The following is a 27,412-nucleotide window of genomic DNA, read 5'->3' as shown; positions in this document are numbered from 1 at the left end:
CCTATGTTTTAGTTTTGGTCAGGAAAGTATCCAATGTTTTGCCCTGTTAACAAACTGTGCTTAGATGAAGATCAGTCTATTTGAAACATAAGACAGTATTACTACATTTCATAAAAAATATAGGGGTTTAGAAATATTCAACTTTTAAAAAAGATTCCATTCTAATGCTCCATTTACTTCGAATGTTGTTACATACCAATCCTCCTCAGTTTACCTGTAAGTCTTTATCCCTCAGAACCTTTCTATGCTTTACTGGGGTGGTGGGGGTGGTGGGGTCCTCATTAAAATAGAACAGGGAGCCAGGCATGGCAGTGCATGGCCTGTAATCCCAGCAGTTTGACAGGCTAAGGCAGGAGGACTGCAAGTCTGGCCCAGCTTGGCCAACTCTGACACTCAACCCTGCTCTCAAAATATTTTTTTAAAACAGGGATGGGGGCGCCGGGGGTTTAGCTCAGTGGTTCCGGCGCCTGCCTCGAAAGCGCAAGGTCCCGAGTTCGATCCCCAGTACCAAAAAAAAAAAACCTAAGTTAAAACAGGGATGGGGATGTGGATCAATGTGAAGGCCCTAAATTTAATTCCCAGTACCACCAATGAAAACTATAAGTCATCAAAACTGTACTGTTACACTGTTACATATGAAAATGTAACATACATATGTATATACACATGTACGCATGTGTATGTTTATCTCTCAAAAAAATATTTTATTCAAAGAAAGCACTACATTTTGGAAACAGGATGTTTTTAATCCTCAATTTTGAAACTTACAAGGAAGCAATAAACAAAATGTAAGTGAACAACTTTAAAACATACAAAGAAAATAAGGAAAAAAAATCATACAAGGCCAGATGTGTATCTCAGTTGTAGAGTGCCTAACATGTGCAAGTCCCTGGGTTCAATTCCTAGCACACAAAAACCAACAAAATCGAACTGACTTAATTCACTACCCACAAAACATGAACATTACTCCTGAAAATAAACAAATTTATACTTACTGGATTTCTCATTCCTCACAAAACTGAAGCATGCTAAATCTCTCCTATATCAACCTATGGGATCCTTTTTTATTTTAAGGTTTCATAAAAGTAAATTTTAATTTACAATTATATTGCAAATAATGTAGACTTGATTAGGATAAAATTTAATTCAAATAAACTTTTACTGAATGGCCAATATACTGGCAGATGCCAGGCTCAAGGGGACAATTCTGTGACTAATAGCTTCAAGTCAACAAATACAAAACATTTTAAACAATGTTGCTGCCTCAAATCTTTTCAGGTAAATGGTAGGTATAACCAATTATTATTTTCTTAGAAATATTTACCAAAATGTGCCAAAGTTACATAGTTCAAATACACTAGATCTGATTTTTTAAATTTAAAAAAAAAAAAAAAAGGCTAAAAACACCTTAAATGAAGAAGGAACAGAATTATAAGGGTTTTTTTGTTTGTTATGGTTTTTGAGACAAGGTCTCACTATAAAGTTCAGGCTGGTCTGGAACTATGATGTAGCCCAGGCTGGCCTCAAACTAGAGACAATCCTCCTGCCTCAGCCTTGGAGTGCTGGGATCACAGATGAGTGCTGAGATCATAGGCATGTGCTACCTACCATGCCCCATGAAAGAAGTCTTTATTTGTAAAAAGCCAAAGGGGATTCAGGGGTGACAGGACAGGCAGGCCATCTTTGCATAGGTCCCGGGATTTGGACAGGTGTGCTTGAATAGGGGGATGCCCTCCAAGTCCTGTCACCTTGGGCTGCCTTGGGAACACAAGGACCTAGCTCAAAGACAGGGTAAGCTCTGAGGGCCTTAGCTTCCATCAATTCTGGAACAGGTTCCTCCTCAGCACTGGGGGTTTCATCAGTGCTGCCTGCAGGTTCTCTTAGACCAGCCATGAGGCTGAACTTTCTTTGATGACCCTTGGTAACACAGGGTATCTAGGCTGGAGAGTACCCCCAGTGCTGGGCTCAGTGCCCTTTTGCAGTGAGCCTTCACAATAGAAACTTTGCTTGCTATTCTAATAACTGAGCTCCAACAGGGTGAGAGGATCACTACCCTTATAAGGACTAGTACAGGACCTGCTTATTGGCACCCTTCCTCCTGGGTGTCTACCACTGACATCCACTGGGAAGATACTTCTCAATGGCTGCCATCACATTCTTGATGTCACTGTTGGCCTGGCTCAGGTCTCAGCCCATTATGGTCTGGCCAGCCATGCTGGCAGCAGTGGGGACTGAGTCAAGCACACAGCAGACCACCTCCTGCCCAGCATTACATAAGATTTAAGTAATATACCCCAAAGCTACAAAGCCAATAAATGATACAAACTGGATAATGTGAACCCAAGTTGTTCTACCTCAAAAGCTGCTTTTTCACTACTCCTATCTCAAACTTTCTCACAGAAATTACTGACAGTTAACAAATTCAGTCTCTTGCTCACTCCAAAACTTTATTCAGAAATAACACCCTATCTTCAAGTCCTGTTTTATAAATTTCTCAAATGTCTGCATTTAACAATATAACCATATGTCTAATATTAGGAAAAAAAACAGTATTTAACAAGTAAATATTTAACCATGTAAAAATAACATTCAATCCAAAGGTGTTTGGTTTACCCTTCAGGTTACCTTATACCCTAAGAAAGCACTGCAGCTATGATATGATCAAAGAGACACCCCACATAAACTGAAAATTACTTAACAATATAGAATTTAACTTTTTTGTTTTTTGCAGTGCTGGAGATTGAACCCAGGGCCTAGTGCATGCTAGCCAAGTGCTTCTACCACTTAACCACACTCTAACAAATTTAACTTTTTTAAAAACAGGATTTCAGGCCAGGGATTTAGCTCAGTGGTTCCGCCGGTTGCCTTGCAAGCACAAGGTCCCAAGTTTGATCCCCGGTACCCAAAAATAAAAATAAAATAAAAATAAAAACAGGATTTCTACACTAGAATCAGTAAGTACAAAGGAAGTGATAAAAAGGTGGTGTACCCACTGTTAAATTTTCAAACTTGTTTAGTCCAAGACTCAAAACTATAATGCTTTATATTGTTTTAATTTAGCAGAAAACTGCCATCTATAGAAAGATAGATGGGTAAATTTATCACTCTCAAGAAGAGAAGGCAGGCCAAGCAGGCAAGCAAAGGAACAATCACTTTGTGTTAAAGAATTTAAAGTTAGAGATGTTTTTTGAACAGACCTCTTATAACAAATGGTTCAGCTATACTCTAGGTTGAATTTAACTGGAATTTGAGTACAGAAAGTTGTTTGGGGACATCTCCTAGAGGGCTCTGAACAGCACATGTAAGGATGAGAAATCACAATTTTCAGGGAAGGGAAGTATTTGAAAGTTTTAAAGCTGCAATCATCTGTAAACATGCTTTCAGAAAACAAATCTGGTGGCAATATGTAAAATGAATAAGGAGGAAAAGAGAAGTATTTCAACTCTTATCTCATGAAATCCACTAAACAGCATTTGATCCCTATGACCACCTTTCTTCCTAGGGCTAACCCAATACACCAAACTGGTTTCTTATATCCCTGTAGCCAGTTCTCCTGGGTCTCTCTGTCAGACTGCTCACTCAGCCATGTTCGCTTATCTCAATGCCTAACCCTTAAGCTCTAACTCCAGTGATTAAAAACAAAACTCAAGTCATAAAAAGTCAGAAATCAAATATGACACAGCTGACTTTCATAGTTAGCTACCAAAAAAGAGTATCATTAATAGTTTTACTTCACAGGGAATACTGCTATAAATAGGTATTTTGTATGTTTTATAAAACAAAAAATCCTGAAATTGATATAGCATTAAGGCCAAAAAAATTTTACTATGTGTTCCCTGCTCTTGCAATCAGTATACTCTTCTCCTTTTGCCTAAAAAACACTTACTGGAGTCCAAATCATAATTTGTATCAAATTCTACTTTATCGTCAGGACATAAAATTAAGATTTTTGCTTAACGTGTACTATTTAAGAAAACAAATACCTTAATCATGAACGTGTTTCAACTGCAAAGCCACACTGTGTACGAGTTCTTAACTGAATGGATAACCAAAATTTGAAGCACCTGACCTTTTGAGTAACAAGAATCAAATAATTACTAATAAATATTTATAAGTAGCTACAGAAAACTAAGAAAACAATGATTACTGCCACAGTAAAAATATATAAATACTCAATGAACTTATTTATTCCCTTTATTATTAACCATCACAAATACAAGATTTCAAGAATCATGACATCCTTAACATCAAAGATCCAATTAAAAAGGGCAGGGGTAGGCCAAGGATTTAGCTCAGTGGCACCGTGGCTGGCTTGCAGCACAAGGTCCTGAGTTTGATCCCTGGTACCAAAGGGGGGAAAAAAAAAGTTTCACAGAATACAATGCATTTAAAGAAAAAAAAAAAGGGGCTGAGGTGTAGCTCAATGTTACAGCAGCAAATACTCAAGGCCCTGGGTTCAACCTCTAATTTAAAAACATGAAAATAAAAAGGAAAAGAAAGAATAAAGGTCGTTAAAGAATAAAAGAAAAAATTGTGGCAATAAAAAGGAGGCCACAAACCACTTCATAAAATATCTAGATTAACATTAAACAGAGACACAATTAGCTGATGAAACAAGACAATGGAACTCAAGGCCTAAAATGTAAGAGGGGAAGGTAGAATACATGTGGAATGTGGTCTGTAGAATGCTGAGATGCTGTAATTAGGACTAAGAAATGCAGGTACCACAGGTAGAAAACAGGACAGTAAGACATGGGACTGAAAAAGAAGAAAGTAAATGAAAAACTTAAATGCATGTATAACAGCCTACATAAACAAGAACAAATATACAAGCACAACAACCATATCAGAAAGAAAGAGACAGAGAGATTCTCTCAAAAGTATAAGTAACTATCACCACAGAAATGTGGCTTTCAGGGTAATTTAATAGTCATTCAATAAACACTGCTCCACACACAAAACTCCCAGGCATTTATCACCTCACTCTTCAATATGAATCATCAAATATATTTAAAGAGAGCAACATGTAAGAAATCATTAAGAACTATGAATACAAAGGCAACAATTTAACCAAAAACACATTTAAAATTCCAAGAATAACTTCTAGAGAGGGGGGAAAAAAGTGCCCACCTGAAATTAAAGGATGAAATGAGACTCAAGCAAAGCAATTTTTAAATCAAAGTAAAAAATATAAATAAGGTTGGCCAAGGTGGCAAACACCCATAATCCCAACTGCTTGCAAGGCTGGGGCAATACTGCAAAGCCCAGGTCAGCCTGGAAAACTTAATGAAACCCTATTTCAAAATAAATTTTCTTTTTTGAGACAGGATCTCATTACGTAGTTCAAACTGGCCTTGAACTCACTAGCCCAGGCTAGCCTCAATCCTGCAGTGATTCTCCTGCCTCAGCCTCCCAAATGATAGGATTACAGATGTATACCACCATGCCCAGCTCAAAATAATTCTTTTTTTGGTATCAGGGATTCAACTTAGGACCTTGCGCTTATGAGGCAGGTGCAGTACGGCACCACTGAGCTAAATCCCCAGCCCCTCAAAATAATTTCTAAAAAGGGGCAGGGGCGCTCAGTGACAGAGTTCTTGCCTGTGATGCGCAGGGTCTGGTGAAGTTTAACCCCAAATACAGCAAAAAAAAAAAAAATTAATAAACTCAAGCAAGAATTTTAAATTATTTTTCTTTTACAGTTTTTCCCTTCATTGGGAGGCCTAGTCATCTTCAAGGAACAGAACGCTCACCAGTCTGCTTTACTAACTAAAGTTCCTAGCCTAAATTTGCAAATTAAGACTCCATATTAATCCTTCTCAAATGGAGAAGATAGATAATGCATAACCAAGTTTTTAAGCTGTAAATTACTATGTAATTTTTTTTTAAACCTCCAATTCAGTTAAAAACATGCCTATAACTAGCAGAGTTGCTCTACCGGACTAATGTGAGGATGGGATGACCTCATTTATAATTTTAATCTCAAGTGATCCTCAATTCATTTTATAAATTAAAAAAAAGTTGGGTGTGGTACCACATGCCTATAACCCCAGCATTCTGGAAGGCTGAGGAAGGAGGATCTCAAATTCAAACTCAGTCTGAGCAACTTAGGAAGACCCTGTCTCAAAACTTAAAAAGGGTTGGTAATGCAGCAGTGTGAAGGCCTTGGATTCAATGTCCAATATTACAATTAAAAAAACAAAACAAAACAAACACATTTTACCTTGGTCTGAAAGTTAGGCCTACAGCTTTAAATACAAATACATCCTCCTTTATATTACCGTACTGAACTTTTACGTGTGTTTTTAGTGTTACATGATTGAACCTAAGACCTGCTAAACGTGCACAGATCATTGAGCTATACTCTCAGCATCCCCAGACTTTAATCTTTTAAAATGTAACTTTCCTGGGCTGTGGATGTTGCTCAGTGGCACTGCACCTGCCTGGCAAGCACAAGGTCCTGAGTTCAATTCCTGTACCAGGAAAAAAACAAAATAAAATAACTTTCCTAACTTTACAATAAAATAGCAGGCTTTATCACCGCACCTGCCTGGCAAGTGCAAGATCCTGAGTTCAATGGGGAGGGGGGGGTTATAATTTGCATGTCAAAGGTCAATCACCATTTTAGAATTACAAAATCTTTTGTTAAATAAATTATTAATACAGATTCTTGGGGCTTTTAAAAACCCTTTTACTTAACACCAGTTTTTAAAAACACAATGATTAAAATACAACAGCATTAATACATGTCTGAGAAGAGAAAGTCCACACACTGAAATACACTAAAAAAATTCAGTATTTGAGAAATACTGGGTCAAACGTCACCTAAAATGTTACCCAAAACATGGTACAGCTCAACTGAAGGGCACATGCTTACCATGTTTAAGGACCAGGGTTCAATTACCAACACCAAAAAATAAATTTACCAAAAAATAATCAAATGGGTCCAAATTATTAAAGTTGAAAAAGAAAAGTCAACAGGAAAAAAAAGTAGAAAAAAAATAGTATATCACAAAGGGGAAGCCGCCTTTCTACGTATAACACAAAACCCCAGGGTAGTAAAACCACATTTATATATTGAAGTGTAAGTGCATATAGCATTCAATATGACAAAATTCACCGGAACCAAGGTAAAGAGCTCAACTTCACTATGGGAAAAAAATACTCATCACCTGTAGCACAGATAAAGGTCTGATTTACTTTCTTTTCTTTTTTTTTTTTTTGGTACCGGGGATCGAACTCAGGTCCTTGTGCTTGCAAGGCAAGCAGCAGAACCACTGAGCTAAATAAATCCCCAGCCCCAACTGATTTACTTTCTCAACAAAAGATCTTACACATGGAAAATTTACATTCTTGTTCAAAAGAAAGGCAAAATGGCCAAGGAACAAAGGCTTGGTTCGATATCCCATTAGTGCTAGAAATTTAAGTATCTAATGAGCAATTGTTTTGTGTATCATTCAAAATTACACTCATATTCATTTACTGAATTCACTCCATATTTATAAAAATACTATTGTTCATAAAAGAAAAAAATAACCTAACATACATCAACAGTGCATTAAACAGACTTCTATGCATGCAGTACAAACAAAGGTATAAAAACAATTTGAAAGATATTTCACTAAATAAAAAATGATGTTGGGCAGGTAAGCATGCTGTTACTTGTAACAGAAAAAACATTTGTGTATGTATAAACAAAGACTCTCTGGAAAAACAAGAAACTGGCTTTCACACAGGAGAATAACAGCTGGGTTATGAGAGGAATAACATTTCTCTAAAAAACCTTGTACCTTCCATAATGTACACTGTGTATATGAATTCAAAATAATTTTAAATCCTTTTAGCAACTTTACCATTTCCTGTATCCTTATACTCTTAACATAATCCTTATTTTTTTGAAGCTGACAGGCTGAACAGCAATCATCCAAAAATTGACAAGCACGTTTCAAGAAATACAATGTTTTTAAACAAGCTGAACCCTATGCACAAGTCCGTCCAAAGTGCTGACAGTGATACTATCTTTGATGTCAAATGAAAGATTTGGAATTTATTCAAGTCCCTTACTTGAAGGACATGGTCATGAAGCTAACTAAAACTATAAACTGAATTTATGTTTATTTATCTTTTGAGACAGTGATCCTCCTGGCCCAGCAAATACATTTATTATTTGTTAGGTATTTGCTTAAAATCTTATCTCATTTAGTCCTTATCATATGCCCAACTCTTTGATATTATCTTAAAAAACAACCGGGTGTGGTGGCTCAGGCCTGTAATCCCAGCACTTGGGAGGCTGAGGAAAGAGGTTAGCCACAAGTTTGAGGCCAGCCTGAACTATGTAGTGAAACCTTGTCTCAAAAAAAAACCAAAACAAAATAAAAGCCAGGCATGGTAATCATGCCTGAAGCAGGAGGATCTCTTCGAGGTCAAGCCCAGCCTGGATTACATAATGAGTTCAAGGACAGCCTCAACTACACAGCAAGATTCTGTCTCAAAAAAAAAAAAAGATTCTGTCTCAAAAAAGAAAGAAAAGGGGCCAGGGATTTAGCTTAGTGGCACTGCACTTGCCTCTTAAGTGCAAGGTCCTGAGTTTGATCCCCAGTACCAAAAAAAAAAAGAAAGAAAAACTATAGGTTTCCATATAGCTTCCAATGAAGCACATTTTCTGAAGGTCTCAGTTGGAGTGTGATGGCACACCACACCTGTAATCCCAGCACTTGGGAGGCTGAGGCAGAAGAATCTCTGTTAGTTCAAGGCCAGCCTCAACTACACAGTGAGACCGTCTCAAAAAACATCCAAAAATTAGTCAGTGGTAGGTGAAACACTTAAAACACAAAAAATATATATACTGAATGTATTTATTATTTAGTTAGGCATTTGCTTAGATCTCATTACCTCATTTAGTCCTCAAAATATCCCCAAGAGGTTCATATTGCCTTATCTTTAAAACAAGAAAAACAGGTTTCTACACAGATGTGAAGCACATTTTAAGATAGTCAATAGTCACCAGTATATATACTATAAATAATCCAGACTAAATTAAGTATAGATCTTACCAAACATAAAACAATGGGCTTAACATATATATAAAAGTAGCTCACTAAATTTTGAGTTTCAAGTTTCAATCTTACCTGTCAGGCACTGTCTTGAGCTACACTATATCAAATCATACAAAATACAGGTCTAAATAGCCTACACCTGTAAAAGTGATGTTTTCACTAACATAGTCACCTCCATATCCTCCCCCAATGGGCTATTGTCCTTCTAGCAATTAAATACTTGGAAGGGCCTAATTTAGTAGGACTAAGGTGGAAACATTTTCACTCACCTTTCACCATTCTCATATCATCCCTGTAATAGGAACTCGTTTTAATGATAGAGAATGATAAATAATTTATGTAAAAAATATGAAACTACCAATCAAATTAAAAGGAAAAAGTAAAGCACAAAGAAAATCCTTAAGACATCTTAATTATCAAGGTGAATCTATCTTTCAAGTAGTTTTCCAAGTAGCCTGGGTTCCACCAATTATAATTTCATATTCACTGACCCCAATTGTTTAGCATCTTTCTAGTGATTTAGTAAGTGAGCCTCTTGCAAGCCATGTGTAACATCTTACACAGAACCAAAACAAGATCAGAGAAACTTTTGTTGTTTTGTTTTTTGAAACAGGATCTCACTATATAATTCAGGCTGGCCTTGAACTCACTATGTAGCACAGAATGGCCTGGAACTCATGGTGATCCTACTGCCTCAGCCTCCCGGAGTACTGGGATTACAGGTGTGCGCCACCATACCTGGCCAGAGAAACTTTAGAATATCAAAAAAAATTAAACCTCTGTGGCCATAAATTGCATTAACTTCCTTTTCTCTCAAATAAAGATATTTAGTAAAAAATGAACTGTCATGGCCTTCCTGATTTCTGAAAATGAGTTGAAAATTATGCTCACCATATATTTTCAAAACTACTGCTTAAAATCTAAAAAGTGTTTTGTTTTGTTTTTTTTGGTACGGAGATCGAACTCAGGACCTTTTGCTTGCTAGGCAGGTGGGGAACCACTGAGCTAAATCCCCGGCCCTAAAAAGTGTTTTTGTTTTACTGTTTGTTTTGTTTTTAAATCAGAGAGGACAATTTGCCTAGTGCCAATCCCTATAATTCAACAGTTAAAACTGAGAAAAAATTTTTTTCAAGATACTGTATCACTATGTAGTTCAGGCTGTTTGAGATGGTAACTGGATTGAGAATACAACAGTAAACAAACAAGAAAAAGTTCCTGCCTTCTAAGAGTTTGTGGAGATGGGCAACAGAGAACAAATAAGGTAACCATACAGACCATGCTTTAAATGAGATATTACAGAGTAAGAGCAATCAAAGCAAGGAGGCAAATTATAATGATAACCCTGCAAGGTACTATTTTATAGAGCAAGAAGTAAGGTTATAAAGACTGGCTTGACCAACCTCAAGTAACTATTAACCAATGGAATGAAATCATGATTAAAATTTAGACTCTTTTTATTCTGTATTCACTGAAGTTCAGAGAAGAAAAACTGAACCGAGGAATCTTAACATTTTCCTATGTTAGCTACTAAATAACAGCCAAACATGTGCTGAGGCAAGGGACATTTTCTAGCACTCCAGATGAAAGAATTCCAGTTCCACTACTAAAATAACAATGGCAGTAAATCCATTGTGATCCCATCACTCTGGAAGCTGATGCAGGAGGATGGCTGGGAATCTGAGGCCAACCTGGACTCACAGTGAGGTCAAGGTGAGCCTGAACTACAGAGTGAGACCATCTGAAAAAAAAAAACAAAAAACAAAAAAAAAGGTACTAAGTACTTAAGAACACTGGTTTCTTTCAAGACAGGCAAATGACCTTATAAAGGGCATTTTGGAAGTTTATAGGAGTGTTTTGTCTTCTAGACTGTCCAGTGGCACTACATACTCAATTACTATAAATGTCTTTTCCTTTTATTTACCTTTTTTGATCACATATATCTATTATTTTTAGCTTATTGTTATAAGGAAATACTTCAGGATAGTTAAGGGGACATTAAAAAGTACTTGTAGAACAATGATAGAGATGTGCAAGGCCCTGGGTTTGATCCCCAGTAATGCCCTCCTCCAAAAAGATTCACTCACAATAAAGGTTAATATCCAAAATACATTAAAAATGTCTCCAACTCAACAAAAACCCAATGAAATGGGCAAAGGACTTAAAACATTCCTCAAAAATACACAAAGAGCTAATCAGTAAATGAAATGATGCTGAAGATTACCAATTAGAAAAATTCAAATCAAAACCATAAGCTATCACTTTACATCAATAAGAATAGCTACTAAAACCCAGAAAGTAATAAATATTAAAAAGGATATGGAGAAACTGGAACTTCTGTGCCCTGCTAGAAGGAATGTGAAATAGTGCAGCTGCTATGGAAAACACTATGGTGGCTCCTCAAAAAATACAAAACAATCCAGTAATTCTGCTGCTTGTTATATACCCAAAAGAATTAAAATCAAAAACCTCAACAGCTGTTTGTATACTCATTTTTATAGTAGCATTACGCACAATAGCCAAAAAGTAAAGCAACTAAAGTGTTCATCAACACATGAACAGACAAAATGTAGTAAATACAATCAAATATCCAGCCTTAAAAAGAAAACAAACTGACACTCTAAAACATGGAGAAGCTTGATGACATTATGCTTAAATTAAATAACCAATCACAAAAAAACAAATACTGTGATTCTATGTATTTAAGAAGGACCCAAAGTACTCAAAATTCACAAACAGAAAAAGGAGCTGGGGACAGAGGTAAATGGGCAGTCATGTTTAATGAGTATGTAGTTTCAGTTTAGGAAGATGAAAAAAGTGATGATGCATGGTGGTGATGATTACAGAATGTGATCGTACTTTATAACACTGAAATGTACACTTAAAAGTGGTATTTTTAGCCGGGCATGGTAGTGCACACCTGTAATCCCAGCACTTGAGAGGCTGAGGCAGGAGGATCACCACGAGTTCGAGGCTAGCCAGGGCTACATAGTGAGTTCAACAAAAGAACTACATAGCAAGACCCTGTCTCAAAAACATAAATAAAAATTGGTATTTTTTAGCCAGCCCTGGTGGTGCACACACATAATCCTAGCATTCTGGGAGGGAGAGGCAGAATGCCTGAAGGTTAAGACCCTGTCTCAAAAAATGGGAAAGAGCTGGTAAAGCAGCTCAGTGCCAAGGCCCTAAGCTTAATCCTCAGTACTGTGAAAGGGGGGTAGGGGGTGGCAGCATATTTTGCTATTATTTTACCATAGTTTTTCTAATTCATTTACTACACTAATTGGGAAATTAATGGACAGTAAAAGGCAGGGGTGGGGGGCCTGGCAAAGCACTTGACTACAGTGTGTGAGGCCTGGCATTTAATTGCAGTAGGTTCAAAAAAACCAAACAAAACATAAACCTTTACCACATCCAGTTAGAAAGCAGTTCAAAAGGTAAAAAGCTTTAAGTCCTCTGAATCCATGTAAACACAGAATGTACTTTCTTTACAAACTGTTTAACAGTCCAATCTCCTATATGTGGGATGAAGATTATGGCTATTTATGAGGACAACTACCAAATGTAAAGAAATACCTCCTATTGTGCTTTTTAAGAGTATCCACAAATCCTTTAGCAAAAGGTACAGCCTATTCCCCTTGTCTTGATTTCAGACTAAACTTAGTGACTTGCTTCTAGCAGACAGACTGTAACAGAAGTAACTAGGTCATAAACGGTACTCCCCCTTTCTTCTCAGATCACCTGCTCTAGGAAATTCAAAAAGCACACTGTAAAGACACTGAAGTAGCTCAAAGAGATTCACACGGTAAGGAATTAAGTACTCCAGCTAATATCCAACGTTAACCTTACAAACCCTCTCAGTGTACCATTTAGGAAGAAAACCCTCCATGCCCCAGTCAAACATTCCAATGACTGCAGCCCTAGTCAACCATGTTCACTGAGATTTTATAAAAAATTTGAAGGGCATGGTGGCACACAATGTAATTTCAGCAAAAGTTGAAATCCCAGAAGAAACAAGCTTACCTCCAGCATCAGAGGCCTTCTCAACAGAACTGATGTATATGGCAACTTTTTCTAGGACAGGCACGTTTAGTGTCATTCATTAACCTCAACAACAAACAGGAGCTTCTATGTTTTTGGACAAATTTAGTTTGTGTTATTATTAAATAGTATTATAATAAAACTTGAAGGGAAATGAAGCATCAGCCACTCCTGACTGCTAATCCACAGAAACCCCGTAATTTTTTAAAATTTACTCATTAAAATATATAAATTTATGTTAATTGGAAAAATTTCTTCTACTAGTATTTGTACATAAAGACATTACTGACAATTTTTCAGTTTAAGAGCTTTCTTCTTTCCTTAATCTTTTAAAACTTTTGGGCTGGGGATTTAGCTCAGTGGTTCCACCGCCTGCCTCGCAAGCGCAAGGACCCGAGTTCGATCCCTGGTAACAAAAAAAAAAAAAACTTTTGGGCTAGGGATTTAGCTCAGTGGTTCCACCACCTGCTTCGTGCGCAAGGGCATGCGCAAGGTCCCAAGTTCAATCTCCGGTACCAAATATAAACAAACTTTTATTAGTACATAATAGTAACATTCATCCTGGAGAGCTGGTACATGTACATATCTTGTATGTCTCAATTTTTACTTCCCCTTCCCCTCCCCTCAACCCCCTCCTTCTCATTTGCAAAGATCTCTCCTAAACAATTTTTAAAATGTATCTGAAAATCCTGAGCTTTAAAGAAAATTTAACTTAAATTTTTAACTTCTAGTTTTTTGCTAAAAGAGAAAAAAGAGAAAAAAATTAAAAGTTTAAAAAAATTAATCTGAAAATTGAAGGACAGAAAAATCAAAGACCAAAAACCTTTAAAGAAAATTAGCTTAAGAAAAATACTACCAGGCATGGTGGTGCACACCTGTAATTTCAGCTCCTGGAAGCCTGAGGCAGATCACTCAGAGGCCATCCTGGACTAAACTGAGTTCACAGCCAGCCTGAATACATAGGGAGACCCTGTCTCAAAGAACCAAAACTAAATGGGTGTGGTGGCTAACAATTACTTGAAGGGACAGAACAATAGACCAAACACCTTTATCTTTTCTGAGGGGTAGGGCAGCTGACAAAAAGGGAAAAAACAAGCAAGTAAAATTTTAAAGAGACCCAAAAGTAAAAGAGTTATTAGTAATTTTAAACAGTTTTTAATGAGAGTCCTATTGAAAGTATGGGACTTGTGCTTCCAGAAACATATAAGGGCCACAAAATTACCAATTTCAAAGAATTCTCAGAAATCACTGTCTCTCATTTCCATCCACATAACCAAGTAAGAACCTCTGATGCATAAAACAAAACAAAAGACAGGAAATACATCTCTGAGGGAGGGAGGCAGAATAGGGGCTTGAACCCCCAGACAAGCAAGAGCTCTATCGCTTTTTATATTTGAGACAGGGTCTCACTAAATTGCCCATGCTGGCCTCGAACTTGTCATCCTCTGCCTAAGCCCCTAGAGTAGCCAGGACTACAGGTGTGAGCCACTGAGACCGACCCAAACTGCTCTAAGTATGCCAAATACACAATGCTATGGGCTGCTAAAATAGTAAAATCAAGACCTATATTTCAGGTAGGTTTCTCTGGCCACAGGAGAGATTTGGTAAGGCAGAGAATAGAACAAAAGACAAAGAAATGAGTTACCTTCTTGCTTAGTCAAGAACCAAGCTAGGATAGTAAATAAAAACTAGAATTGGGGAGGCAAAGCTATGTGTCATAAACAAAGAAAAAGTCAAACATGTAATTTGAGGTTAGCGTGAATGGGATGCAGGTAATACCATTAAAAGAAACAATAGAATAGTTTTGACCATGAAAATACTGGTTTGATATGTAAAATATATCAAGAATCTTAAAAATATTATGGTTACAATAAAACTTTACATATGTATTACACTTCACAATTAACAAAAAGCCTCCACACCATTATTTCCATCAGTTTAATGTGGAAACATAACAAATGAGGTCAGGTAACGAGGTAACACATCTTTTTCTTGATATTCCCTATCCTCAACAAAGTCTGTTTCCTATTACCATTTTTCTTACCCCAGCTTAAATTACCCTTACTTGAATCTAAATTCTTACCTAAACATTTGTATCAAAAATAAAACAGACCACATGTACCAACTCCCCATGATGAACTTAAATCATTTCATACTGCAAACATGTACTAATAAAAATTTTAAAAAACAGACAAAATGGTTGGGTCAAAGACAGATAACCTGGCCTAGGTTTAGAATTTATTCCTCACTTGCTTGTTGTACTTTCAGATAAGAAGCTTCCATCCTTATTCTTTTCTTCTCCAACTCTCCCAATTTTTCTTTCTTTTGCTCACTCCTGTTCTGTTCCTATTATTCCTCCCTTCCTCAATTTTAATGTACCAGCAGGGGGCTGTTTTGTTTTGTAGTTTTTTTAGACAAGGTCTCACTACGGAGCCCTGGGCCTGGAACTAGCAATCCTACAGTTTCAGCCCCCAGATTGCTAATCAGCTAGCTGCTTTAAGCACAAAACTCCACGCAGTAATTTCGGTTCAAAAACAGAAAAATTCAAACAAAACTAACATGCATTTAGCTCCATACCTGTGAAAAGAGGCTATGGGTCAATCAGGTTCAAATATAATCCAAAACCATGTTTTAATTTTTAGATCATCATCCTAATAGCTATTAAATAGTAAAACTAGTCATCTCTGTTGTAGCTCATCAACCTCACCAAGCTCAGTTAGTGGTGCATCATCAATATTAACCAGAGAAGCAAAATAGTATCCTTAAGAAGGCAATGTATGTAGTGAGGGATTAAGAGTATGAGCTGGGCTGGGGATACTGCTTGACGATAGACTGCCTACTGTGTCAGGCCAACTCCCAGTACTGCCAAGGAAAGCCCGCCCCTCCACTCCCCCGGGCAGCACTGGCAATACTATGGGCAACTCTGGAGTCAGACTCTGGAATGTTCATCAAGATTCCAATTCTAACCAAATAACTTTCAACCAGTCTCAGTCTTCCTAAATCTTAATTTTCTCACACCACTGTGACTGTAACACTACTTTCTTCATGGTACTACTTTTAGAAATTAAAATATACTATGTAGGGGCCAGGGACTTAGCTCAGTGGTGCCACCACCTGCCTCGAAAGTGCAAGGTCCCAAGTTTGATCCCCAGTACAAAAAAAAAAAAAAAAAAAGATATACTATGTACACAGCAAAAACCCAACAGCGTTTTTATCTATAAATGTTAAGGACTGTAATTAACTCTAAACCTATAATTTAGACTATAAGAGAAAAACTGGATGAGTACACATGGGGCAAAGAGGGGAAGCAGTCCAGCAATTGCCCCATTTAAAACTGATACTATATACTTCAATCCCTCAAAATTATTATAAAATATTGGCCAGGTATGGTGGCACATGCCTGTAATTCCAGCACTCAGGAGGCTGAGGCAGGAGAATGTGAGCTCCAGGCCACCCTGGGCTACATAGTGAGTTCAAGGCCAGCCTAAGCTACACAGCAAGATCTGTCTCAAAAAATAAATAAAGTAAAATATTAAAGACATGAAAACATTCAAGTAAGAAAATCTGTCTTCGAACAACTGGTGTAAGCAAAGTTCACAAATGTTAGACTATTCAAGGGTTAAGTTAAAAACCCTAGTCCCTGAAGTAATTTATCTTGACACTACTGCTTGCAGTAACACTATAAATAAGGAAAACTTGAAAAACAATCACTAATAAATGTTATGTCATTCTTTTTTTTAAAAATAAAGGTCATTTGATTATAGTCCACCTTCTTAATCACATTAAAGACCCATATTAGACAAGCAACCTAAAAAGCCATTAAATTGGAATACATGAAATACAAGCTCTTCCAAAGTCAGCAGAATGCTCCCATCCATTTTTATATAAATTAAGACGGAAACTCAATTAGAAACTAAACAGATCTAACAGAGAAATCACATATGTAACCTAGGCTATTACCACAAGGAATTGTCAAACTCTAACCTCAATTTCAGAGAAGATACTAAATACTACATATGAGTATTTGAATACTTAGTCGACTCCTGCCTCTTGGTCTAAGGGAGCTAAGGATTCAACAGGTTAGCAAAAAAGTTGTTCAGAAATAAATGAGCAGGCCAGGATTGTAGCTCAGTGGTGCCCCACCAGCCTGGCAAGCTCAAGGTCCTGAATTTGATCCCTGGTACCAAAAAATAAATCATAAATAATAAATTGATCTTAGTCATCCAGTAGAAACTGTTCAAAAATTACAATCTTTCACCTCAGAAAGATAATTAGATGAAATAAACACTAATTGTACCAACATTCATCTTCCACTGACACTGTTTCAAAATAAATTTTAGTAAATTTTTTTTTTAAATCCTGAATACCCACAATTAAGTGAAAAATCAAATGAAGTAACTACTAATTGTAACTGAAAATATTCAGTCCTAAGCCAGGTATGGAGACTGAGACAGGAGATAGGTCTGAGAACAGCCTGGGCAACTTAAGGAGGCCCTGCCTCAAAATAATAAAAAAAAGAACTATGTTCAAAGCCCTGGGTTCAATCACTGTAAAAACTCTTATTAAAAGACAATTCTGCCATTTGTCAAAGACTTCTAAAACTGCAACTATTAATAACTTTCTAGAAAACCGCTTTGTTTATAGAACTAAGCCACCATAACACTGCTGGGAGAAAAATATATAAATACTCATGTTGTTTTAAAGGTTTTTCATGTTGTTTTCAGACAGGATCTCACTATAATTCAGGCTGGCCTTGAACTCACTATGGAGCCCATGCTGACCTGGAACTCAGAGATCCTCCTGCCTCAGGCTCCAGAACACTGGGATTACAGGCTTGTGCCTCCACACCTGGCAATTAAAAGGTTCTGAATTCAGCTTGCTGAGTTTCTGTTTCCTTCCTGGTAGTAAGTTTTCTTCTTAAAACTAAAACTTAATTTGAAATATAAAACCACTTCAAAAATTGTTTCAAATACAATTTCTATAATGAATTAAAATATCAAGCACAGTTATGCCCTAAAACAACCTAAGTCATGAAATATCAAGTTAAAAACCAAACTCTGTAGTACAGTTTAACACTATTTAACTCAAAATGGACCCTAAAAACTGCAATACAGTCTAAACTCACACTCAGAAATAAACTGGCTATCAGACACACAAACTTAAAATCTAAAACAGCTAACCACACACGTGAAATTTCTGTTGTAAACTTTTTACCTTCCTATGAACTCGTAAAGCCTAAAATTAATACTAACATATACTGTAAAAGCACAAAAAAAAATTTTTTTTTTTGGTACTGGGGATCAAACTCCGGTCCTTGCGCTTGCAAGGCAGGCGGCGGAACCACTGGGCTAAATCTCCAGCCCAAAAAATTTTAACACTTATAAATTTGAAATATTCTTATGTCTGAAATTTCTGTTGTAAACTTTCTACCTATCCATGAATTTGTAAAGCCCAAAGTTAATACTAACATATAATTTAAAAGTACAAAAACTTTTAACACTTATAAACTTGAAATAGTCTTATGCCCCCACCCCCGCATTTGTTTACTCAGACAATGGTTAGCGGTTGTTTTCAGATTATTCAGGAAACTGAAGCCAAGCAATTATTATCACAAGAAATTAAAATGTTTCCAACAATAAATAAGGGATGAATTTGACTCACTGTAGTTTACACAAATGAACACTGGATTTGCTCACCATAACAGTACTTACAAATTCCAACAGGACTGCACAAGGTGTTGATTTTTTCTCTGTAATCTTTATGTTTTCCAGTTTGTTTTTTTATTTTGTATCCTCTGAAATATCCAAGTTCTTTGAAGATACTTAACCTATGACTATTTGACATAGAGTTATTTCAAGTCAGCTACCCATACTTATGCTTTAAAGTTTTCATATGGCTATCTCCAAAATTAGCCAAGTTCCTTGGATTTAAGATCAAAGTCTTCTTTATTATTCCATGTACTTGTCACTGTTGTACTTATCCCACTCCAGAAGAAACATCCAAGTTATGAGCCAAAAAGTAGAAACAAAAAGAAAATTTCACATCTGAAGAGTAGTCCTAAACTTCAGCACATAGATACAAATAGCTATCTCAATACTACCACACCGGTGGGAAACTGCAACATCTTAAATTTCCACGTAAGTAAAAGATGAAAAGAAAAAAACTCTGTATTCTTTCAATGTCTTCATCTAGAAAAGCTGTTCCATTGAGACATGAAAAGGATCAAGATCAGAAAATCCCTAAAACTTGTAATAAAGGTAAAAATAAATTGCCATTAAACTTCAGCAATATTTAAACTGTAATTCGAAACTGCTGAAACTACTCAGTACACAAATCAATCATATCTCACAGTTCTGGCTGAAGAACACCAACAGGAGAGGTTGGGGGGGGTGCCACCACCTGAAACACGTTAGCCAGTTATATAATCCATCTGAAGCAAAATACTGATGAAATGTCTGGGTCTCTTACTGAGTAGTTTATTGAATTGATAGCACTATCAATTCACTTCAGAGATGATTCTTGCCAATTTTAATAAACTTCTGGGGCAAAATTATCCAAAAACACTGTAATTCCAAAATGGCCACTTGAAATATCCGGGGCCTTTTACACAAAACCTAGATGATCTTCACATCTGAGTAATTCAGTCACCTGCAAAAGTTATAAAAACAAGTTAAGTTACACACAGTTTTGATATTGAGCTAAAAACCAACCCCCACTTTGAAACTCAACCTCTGGTGAGAAATTCGCGTCTATGTAATCCTAGGGGAGCCTGGAAAAGGGAACACTAGGTCTACTGAATGAAAAGGGGCGGGGGAGGGGGGGCGGTATCACGTAGCCAATTGCCGGTTTGAACTGGGAACACTGTGAAGATAGAATACTGAAAGACTATAAAAACAAAAATATAGTTTTGATAACTATTAAAACTATGAAACTGGCACACAATCTTACAAAAGACTTAATCCTATTCAATGTACCCAAGGAAAACAGATGCGCATTAGCACTAGTTCCGTAAATGTTAACGAGAGGGATACAGAAAGTGACTCCCTCCAAATCAAAGTATCTAAAAGACGAGGCATAATTTTCTCCACGAGGCTAAAAGGGTGGTTGTGGACCACAACGAGTACGTTTCTGAATTTCGCCTGAGGGGCAGACTTCCCTGCTACGAAAGGCTGCAGAGGGATGAAGGTGTGGGTTCCTATTTCCTTGAATTAAGAAAACAGGTTTCTTCCCAAACTGGGGGAGGGTAGGAGAAACCGAGCCCTTTTCGTAAACCCCAAAAGAACAATCTCTCCCAGAAAAGAACAGTGCCCTCAGTTCCCACAGAACTCAGTGGGACGAGACTGCCCCAGCCTTCGTCCAAGGCAAGCTTCTCAGACTTACGAGAAGCGGGGAGGGCCGAGGCGCCGCCGGAGTCGCAGCCGAAGGCCACAGCTCGGCCTCAACTCCCTCCGCGCCGCCAGGCAGGGTACACGGGGAGGAGGCCGCGTGCGGAGGCCCCGGGGAGGACTGAGTGCAGACGGCGCCTGACCTGTCCCAGCCTCCGCCACCCCCCTCCCCGGCCGCCCAGGCTGGGCCACCCGCTCCCTCCCCACAACCGCCACCTCCGCTCCGCCGGTCTGTGTTTGAGTCTACACTGGGGGAGGCCTCCCCGCGCCTGCCGCCCCCCCGTCCGCGGGCAGCCTCGCACCTCGAGCCGCCGACGCAGCTCCGACCCCTCAAACCCCGACGCCGACACAGGCACCCTCTTCCCTTCCTCCTCCGGACGCCGGTGCGGAGGACAGAGGACGGTGTTACCTTCTGCCCCACCAGAGGTACCCCTGGCCTGGGGGTGCCGCTACGCTTGATCCCGGGAGGAGGTTTTCGGTACTTTGAATAATCCCCTTTTGCCGCTTTTCCCTCCCCCAACAGCCAGTCTCAGTCCCAAAATGGCGCCGACCCGATCCGCAATGTTCTGGGCCAAGTCTCGCGAGATCGTAGATGGTGGCGAGGCGGGGAAGGAACTACAGGGGTTGGAGAGAAGACGAGGGGAAGGCGGGGCGAGGAGAAGAAGGAGGGAGAAAGGGTGTGGAAGAAACGAGGCGAACGAACCTACTGGGCGGAGCAGCAGGAGGAGAACCTCTACCAGAGAACCTTCTGGCCCGAGCAACGGCTCAAACCCTGGTCAAAGAAGCTCCGCCCACTACGTCGGGAGGCTGGGAGGGCGTGGCTACGTCTGGGGGCGGGGCTTCGAGGAGGCCGGGAGCAGGGACGCGCAGCGGCAGTGGGAGGCGGTGGCTCCGCGCGGTGACGTCAGGAGCAGCTGGAGTCGGGGATTACCCCCTGCTGCTGACGTGAAGACTCGAACAATCGGGAATGTTCGGTGGAAGGGGAATTCCCCGGCGCTCCCCAAGGAGGCCCCTCCCTCCTCGGGGCCGCGCGGAGCCCGGACGGTGGGGCCGCCGAGAGGGAGCGCAGGGAGCCCCACAGCCGCGCTGGTTGAGGGCGGCGCGCGCCTAGCGTCTTCCCCGGCCTCCGCGCCCGAGCTGGGCTGAATCGGGAGCGCACGTCGCGCGTCTGTGCCGGGCGCTGCGCGGCCGGAGCGCTGGCCGTGCAGGCGCAGGAGCGATTGGGCGCCCAGAGCTGTAAATCTACATCGCATGCAAATTAAGGAGCGTTTTGGACGTTAGTGCTGCCCTCGGAGCCAGCCGGCGGCTGACAAACGACACCGGCCGGGAACGCAGCCGAGATTGTCAAAGGCTAAAAAGGGCCACGAGGTATTATCGTGCTAGTTATCATTCTGCTTTCATAAATGAACCCTTTCAACAGAGGTCTCAGGGCCCCGCGCAACCCCTACGATATTTTCGGTAAAAATGAATGTTAAGGTGTTCACTTTCTCTACTTGGGTTTACCTGAAGGCTCTCTTTGAAACCTGTGACGTCGACATTCCTAGATGAAGGAAAATAACCACAAGGGTTTGGAAGCCTGGCGGAGGGTTTTTGTTGTTGTTTTGTTTTGTTTTTCCCGGTGAAGGGTATTTTAACAAGGGAGAATCCGGAAAATGAAAACTACTTGGTTCTTCGCCCTCCCCCAAGCCTCATGAGCTGCATACACAGAAACTTTATGGTCCTTTTTTACACATTACGGCCTTTGTAGTTTAATGGAGTGCTTCTAAAAGCTTTCTGGAAAAACTGCTGGAATGTAAACTCGCCCAGATTCACACCTCAGTTTTTATTTTAGTCTGCATTGGGTAGTTGGCCGCGTTTGGCAGTAAGAAATGACCCGCTGGGTGCAAAGGAAAAGAAATTGAGGCAGGATGCTAAGCATTTTGTCACTTCTATCAGCTTCTTTTGCAGATGAAGAAACTGATTAACGTTTAACAATGCAGGTAAAGAAGTTGGGCGCCATAACTTGGATGTGCCAGGCGTGAACTCACGTCTGTGTGCGTTGTAATTCATATTCTGTACACCACACTCGTTTCCGTCTGTGGAAGTGATTATGTGTTGTGAATGGACCTGTTTATGCTCCTCTTCTTTTTTTTTTTTTTTTTTTTTTGGTACTGTCTTGTGCTTGTGAGGCAGGCCGCGGATCCCCTGAGCATCCCCGGCCCTTTGCTCCTATTTCTAAGCATAATGTCAAACAAATAAACAAGGAAAAAATTAAAGTTGTGCCTTTCGTGTGACCGAAAAGACACTATAAAGACAACTATAAAGTTGAAAAGCAAATAGTAAAATGGAGGAATAATTGTAACACGTTCAACAGTTCAATTATATATCCTTGCTTAGTGTCCTTAGTATCTAATTTTGACTTATATAATAAATACATATGTCGGGAGCTCTTACAAGTAAGCAAAAGATAACCACACCAATTCTTTTTTTATTTCTTTTTTTATTTTTTTGGTACCAGGGATCGAACTGAGGTCCTTGGGCTTGTGAGGCAAGCAGCGGAACCACTGAGCTAAATCCCGGCCCACACACCAATTCTTTAAAAAAAGGCAAAGAACAATAACGAACTAATCTAGGAAGGAGAGTCAGTAATTATGTGGAAAGATGTTCTACCTCACTAGAAACCAGAAAAAAAAAAAAAGAAAACTCACAGTGATATACAATGTTTCGCCTAGCAAATTGCCAAAGGTTTAAAAAGACTAAACTCGTAGAGGCACATATTTGCATTAATCATATCAAGAATGAAAAGGTATATAGGCTTTCTAGGAGATTATTTGGTTTTCATAAAAATGAAAAGCTGAGTAGCCGGGCATGGTGATGAATGCCTGTAATCCCAGCACCGGGAGGCTGAGGCAGCAGGATTGGAGTTCAAGGCCAGCTTGAACAAAAAACAAAAAGAAAAAGAAGAGCTGGGAGATGGTCATGGTAGTGTATGCCTACAGTCCCAGCTACTCGGAAAACAGACAGAAGAATTGCCAGTTTGAGGCCAGCTTGGGCAACTTAGTAAGACCCAATGTTATAAGAAGATGGACATAAGAAAAGATATTAACAGCATACCATTAAGAAAAATAAGAGGTGGGTAACAAAACTGTGTAAAATTTAAACTATACCACAGTGAACATAATCATTATGTACTGCAAACATACTAATAAAAATATTCAAAACTATATATATATTTTTTAATTTTGTCTTTTGAGACCACAAAAAATTTTTTAAAGGTTAACTAACTCGGTCCAAAATAATACTAGCCCAAATATCCAATGACATATAAACAAAGGCATTTATTTCCAATGTATTTATACTATTGAAAACCAGAAAATCTAAGCATCTATCACCTGAGGACTAGTTATAAAAAACTAAGTACGCTCATAAAATAGAATTACAGCAGTTTAAAAAATAAGGTAGGGACTGGGTGTGGTGGCACACACCTGTAATTCCAGCACTTGAGAGACAGGCAGGAGGATTACTTTGAGTTCAAGGGCAGCCTGAACTACTTAGCAAGACTCTGTCTCAAAAAAAAAAAAAGTAGGGAATGAGGGTGTGGTTCAGTGATGGAGCATTTACTTAGCATGCTTGAGACCCTCAGATCAATCCCCAGCACAATAACAGGAATAATAATAATGTAAACCAGTATGTACTGACATGGAAAGATGTTCATTATGTCTTAAGAGAAAAAAGTAAGTAGCAAAACAGTATATATCTTGAGCTGGTGTCTTACCACATGCTTGTAATTTTAGCACTTGGGAAGCTGAGGCAGGAGTTTGAAGCCAGCCTGAACTACAAAGTGACACCCTGTCTCGATTCTCCCCCCGCCAAAAAAAATTGATCATGGGCCAGGGATTTAGCTCAGTGGTTGTGCTGCCTGCCTCGCAAGCTCAAGGACCCAAGTTCGATCCCTGGTACCAAAAAAAAAAAAAAGATTGATCACTGTGTTTTTTAAGTGTGTATGTTTGTACAGGAATGGGAAGTGTCTGAAAGATGAGTAATCATAAAATCAAGACTTTTTATATGCCTCTATACTATTTGAATACCCTATTTTATAATAATTTCATGTGTAAAACTTCAGGAGGCTAAGGCAGGAGGACTGCATATTTCAGGCCAGTCGGGACTGTATAGCAATTTTGAGGCCAACTGAACTACATAGACCTTGACTAAAATAAAAGCAGTAACAGCCTTATTCCTGTTTATACATAGCAACCATAACAGTTTTAGCCACGATGTAAATTCTCCCATAATGATTGCTAAATGCATGACAAGTTCTCACTAAATTCCCCAGACTGGCCTGAAACTTGTGATCCTCCTGCCTCAGCTTCTTGAGTAGCTGGGATTACAGGTATGTGCCACACTGCACACAAGGTGCAAATTCTTATCTCTGAAGTCCCTGTTGAACATTCTTAAGGGGTAAAACTCAGCACCTCTACACTCTTAAGTGGATTTACACCCATTTTTATTCTGGCTTTTCTCCTTTGTAACTGCCTTTTGGATGATGAGTCACTCACTGGTCAGGGACACTGCTCTGTTCTGCCCTAAACCAGTGCGCATTGTGGTATAAAGAAGAGTAAATGAGTCATTTGTAGAAAAATAGATGTACCTTGAGACTATATTGTTATGTGAAATAAATCAAATACACAAACTTAAATATCACGTAGTTTTTCTTATATGAGAAACCCAAAGTATAAATAAAGGGCAAAAATAAAACAGAAATTAGGAAACAGAGAAACAGATCTTTTGCAAATGGGATGAGGACTAAGAGATGGGAGTTGGGGAACAGACATAAAAAGAGTTAAGATGTGTTATGTACATATGTGAACTCTCCATAATTAATCATATACTACAAACATACTAATAATTAAAAGTTTTTAAATGATGATAGTATAATACTAGTATCGGGCATGTTCAAATAACAGGCCACAAAGACTTAAACAAAATTAAAAATCAAATTTAACCCTCACAAAAATAAAAAAATCAACCAATGCTAAACCTATAATAGGGCTCAATAAACTGAGTTTTATTGAATATTTAATGAAGCTTACAGTACCCTCAATAATATTTCTTATATTGCAATACTATATATAGTATTTCTTATACTGTAATGTCTTACTTACTTTTCGGGATGCTGAGACAAAATACCCGAAACCCAGAGTAAAAGTAGGAAAGGTTTATTTAGCTCACAGTAAATAGAATTTTCAGTTCATAATCAGCTGGCTCCAAGGCAAGGTGGCATGGCAGAGGGGCATCACAGAGGAGAAATAGTTCATGGCAGGCAGAGGTCCTTTTTCTGTCCTTTATATTTTATCCAGGTTACCCACTCTTAGGGTGGGTAGTATTCTCACCCAGGGTGAGGCACCTTTAATCCTACCCAGAACTATGACAAACCAATCAGTGGACTAATTTAGTAGTACACACAATCCCACCATTACATATTCTGGATTCAGCCACCTCTGGAAAAGCCCCACCTATGACCACATGAGGCTTTGGGGGGATACTTAGATACAAGCCACAACATACATTAAATATTGTTGTATTATTGACTGAATGATAGAATCCACTTAGGTCCTATTCTCATGTTCTAACACACCTGACCAATCTGTGGGTCACTGCTGATGTTCAGAGATTAAGATGTAAGGAAACCAATGTCCCCTTACTGTTCACTGGCAGGGTTGTAGCTCTCCACAGACAATCCAAATTGAAACTTAATATCTTAGTTGGAAAAAAAATGAGAAACAAACTTTCTGCTTGATGTAAAAAATAAATATATTTCCACACTCTTCCTAGCAGTATGCACTGTGTTTATCTGTTTAATGGATCACTCTTCTCAACAAGCTTCATGAGGGGAGAGCCCAGGCCTGTTTTGTTCACTGTTGTAGCCCCCAAACCTGCCACAAGGCTGACATACAGTAGCACCCCATAAAGACTACCTGGAGGAATGGATGAATGGTTAATAACAATGAAAAATATTCTGAAAAATGTTTTAGAGTGAAGCAAATCATGAAGAAGATTATACAACATGACCAAGTAGGATTCATCCCAAGGATGCAGAGATGGTTCAACATACACAAATAATAAATTTAATAAACCATATTAAAAGAACCATGGACAAAAACTTCATGATCATCTCAATAGACACAGAAAAAGCATTTGACAAAAGTCTAACACTTAAAACCCTAAAGAAAATTGGAATATCTCAATCTGATAAAAGCCATCTATGACAAACCAATAACCAACTTCATACGAAATGGTGAAAAATTGAAAGTTTTCACTCTAAAAATCAGGAACAAGACAAAGATGTCCACTATCACTACTCCTCTTCAATACAGTTCTAGACACATTAGCCAGAGCAATTACACAAGAGAAATAAAAGGAATAGGGATAGGAAAGGAAGAAGTTAAATTGTTAAATTATCATTATTGGGGAATAACATGATACTCTACATAGAAGACCCCAAAAACTGCATCAAAAGAATCCTAGATTTTATAACCACATTCAGTAGCATAGCTGGATACAAAGTCAACATTCAAAAATTAATAGCATTCCTATACACAAATAACATTCAATGAGAGAAACTAAGGAAATCACACCTTTCACAATAACATTGAAAAAAAATACTTAGGAATCAATCTAATGAAGTGAAAGATCTTTATACTGAAATCTACAGTGCTCCAGAAAAGAAGACTGAAGAGAATATCAGGAAATGGAAAGATATCCCTTGTAATTGGGTGAGAAGAACCAATACAGTGAAAATGGCCATACTTCCAAAATTGTTATACAGATTTAATACACTCTTGATCAAAATACCAATAGCATACCTCACAGAATTAGAGAAAACAACCCTAAAATTCATTTGGAACCAGAAGAGATCTAAAATAGCAAAAGCAATTCTGGGTAACAAGGGCAAGA

The 27,412-nt window shown here is 38.5% G+C and overlaps 2 protein-coding genes across 8 annotated transcripts in view; one reads left to right on the top strand and one right to left on the bottom strand.

Annotated features, from left to right (window-relative positions):
- The window catches only part of Gpbp1 (GC-rich promoter binding protein 1), a 67,748-nt gene extending 46,423 nt beyond the window's left edge, over nt 1-21,325 (bottom strand). For 2 of the 7 annotated variants that reach the window (XM_021261400.1, XM_087189415.1), the window contains exons 1-2: nt 21,183-21,325; nt 18,806-19,742 (exon numbers count right to left, since the gene is read on the bottom strand). The gene's annotated coding sequence lies outside the window, so the exon portion shown is untranslated. Of the gene's footprint in view, nt 1-18,790; nt 19,743-20,781 lie in introns of all 7 variants that reach the window. The other 5 variants (XM_004848501.4, XM_013073519.3, XM_087189414.1 and 2 more) reach the window with 4 other exon arrangements.
- A 342-nt stretch (nt 21,326-21,667) lies between these two features.
- Nucleotides 21,668-27,412, top strand: part of LOC147824575 (uncharacterized) — a 121,445-nt gene continuing 115,700 nt past the window's right edge. The window contains 1 exon segment of the mRNA XM_087189418.1: nt 21,668-21,847. The gene's annotated coding sequence lies outside the window, so the exon portion shown is untranslated.

Source organism: Heterocephalus glaber, unplaced genomic scaffold (genome assembly GCF_053883595.1).
Source record: "Heterocephalus glaber isolate CG9 unplaced genomic scaffold, H.glaber_assembly_v1.0 deba00001538, whole genome shotgun sequence".
NCBI classification, from domain to species: domain Eukaryota; kingdom Metazoa; phylum Chordata; class Mammalia; order Rodentia; family Bathyergidae; genus Heterocephalus; species Heterocephalus glaber.
Note: the sequence above shows the minus strand (reverse complement) of the source record. Positions and strands in the feature narration are given on the sequence as shown.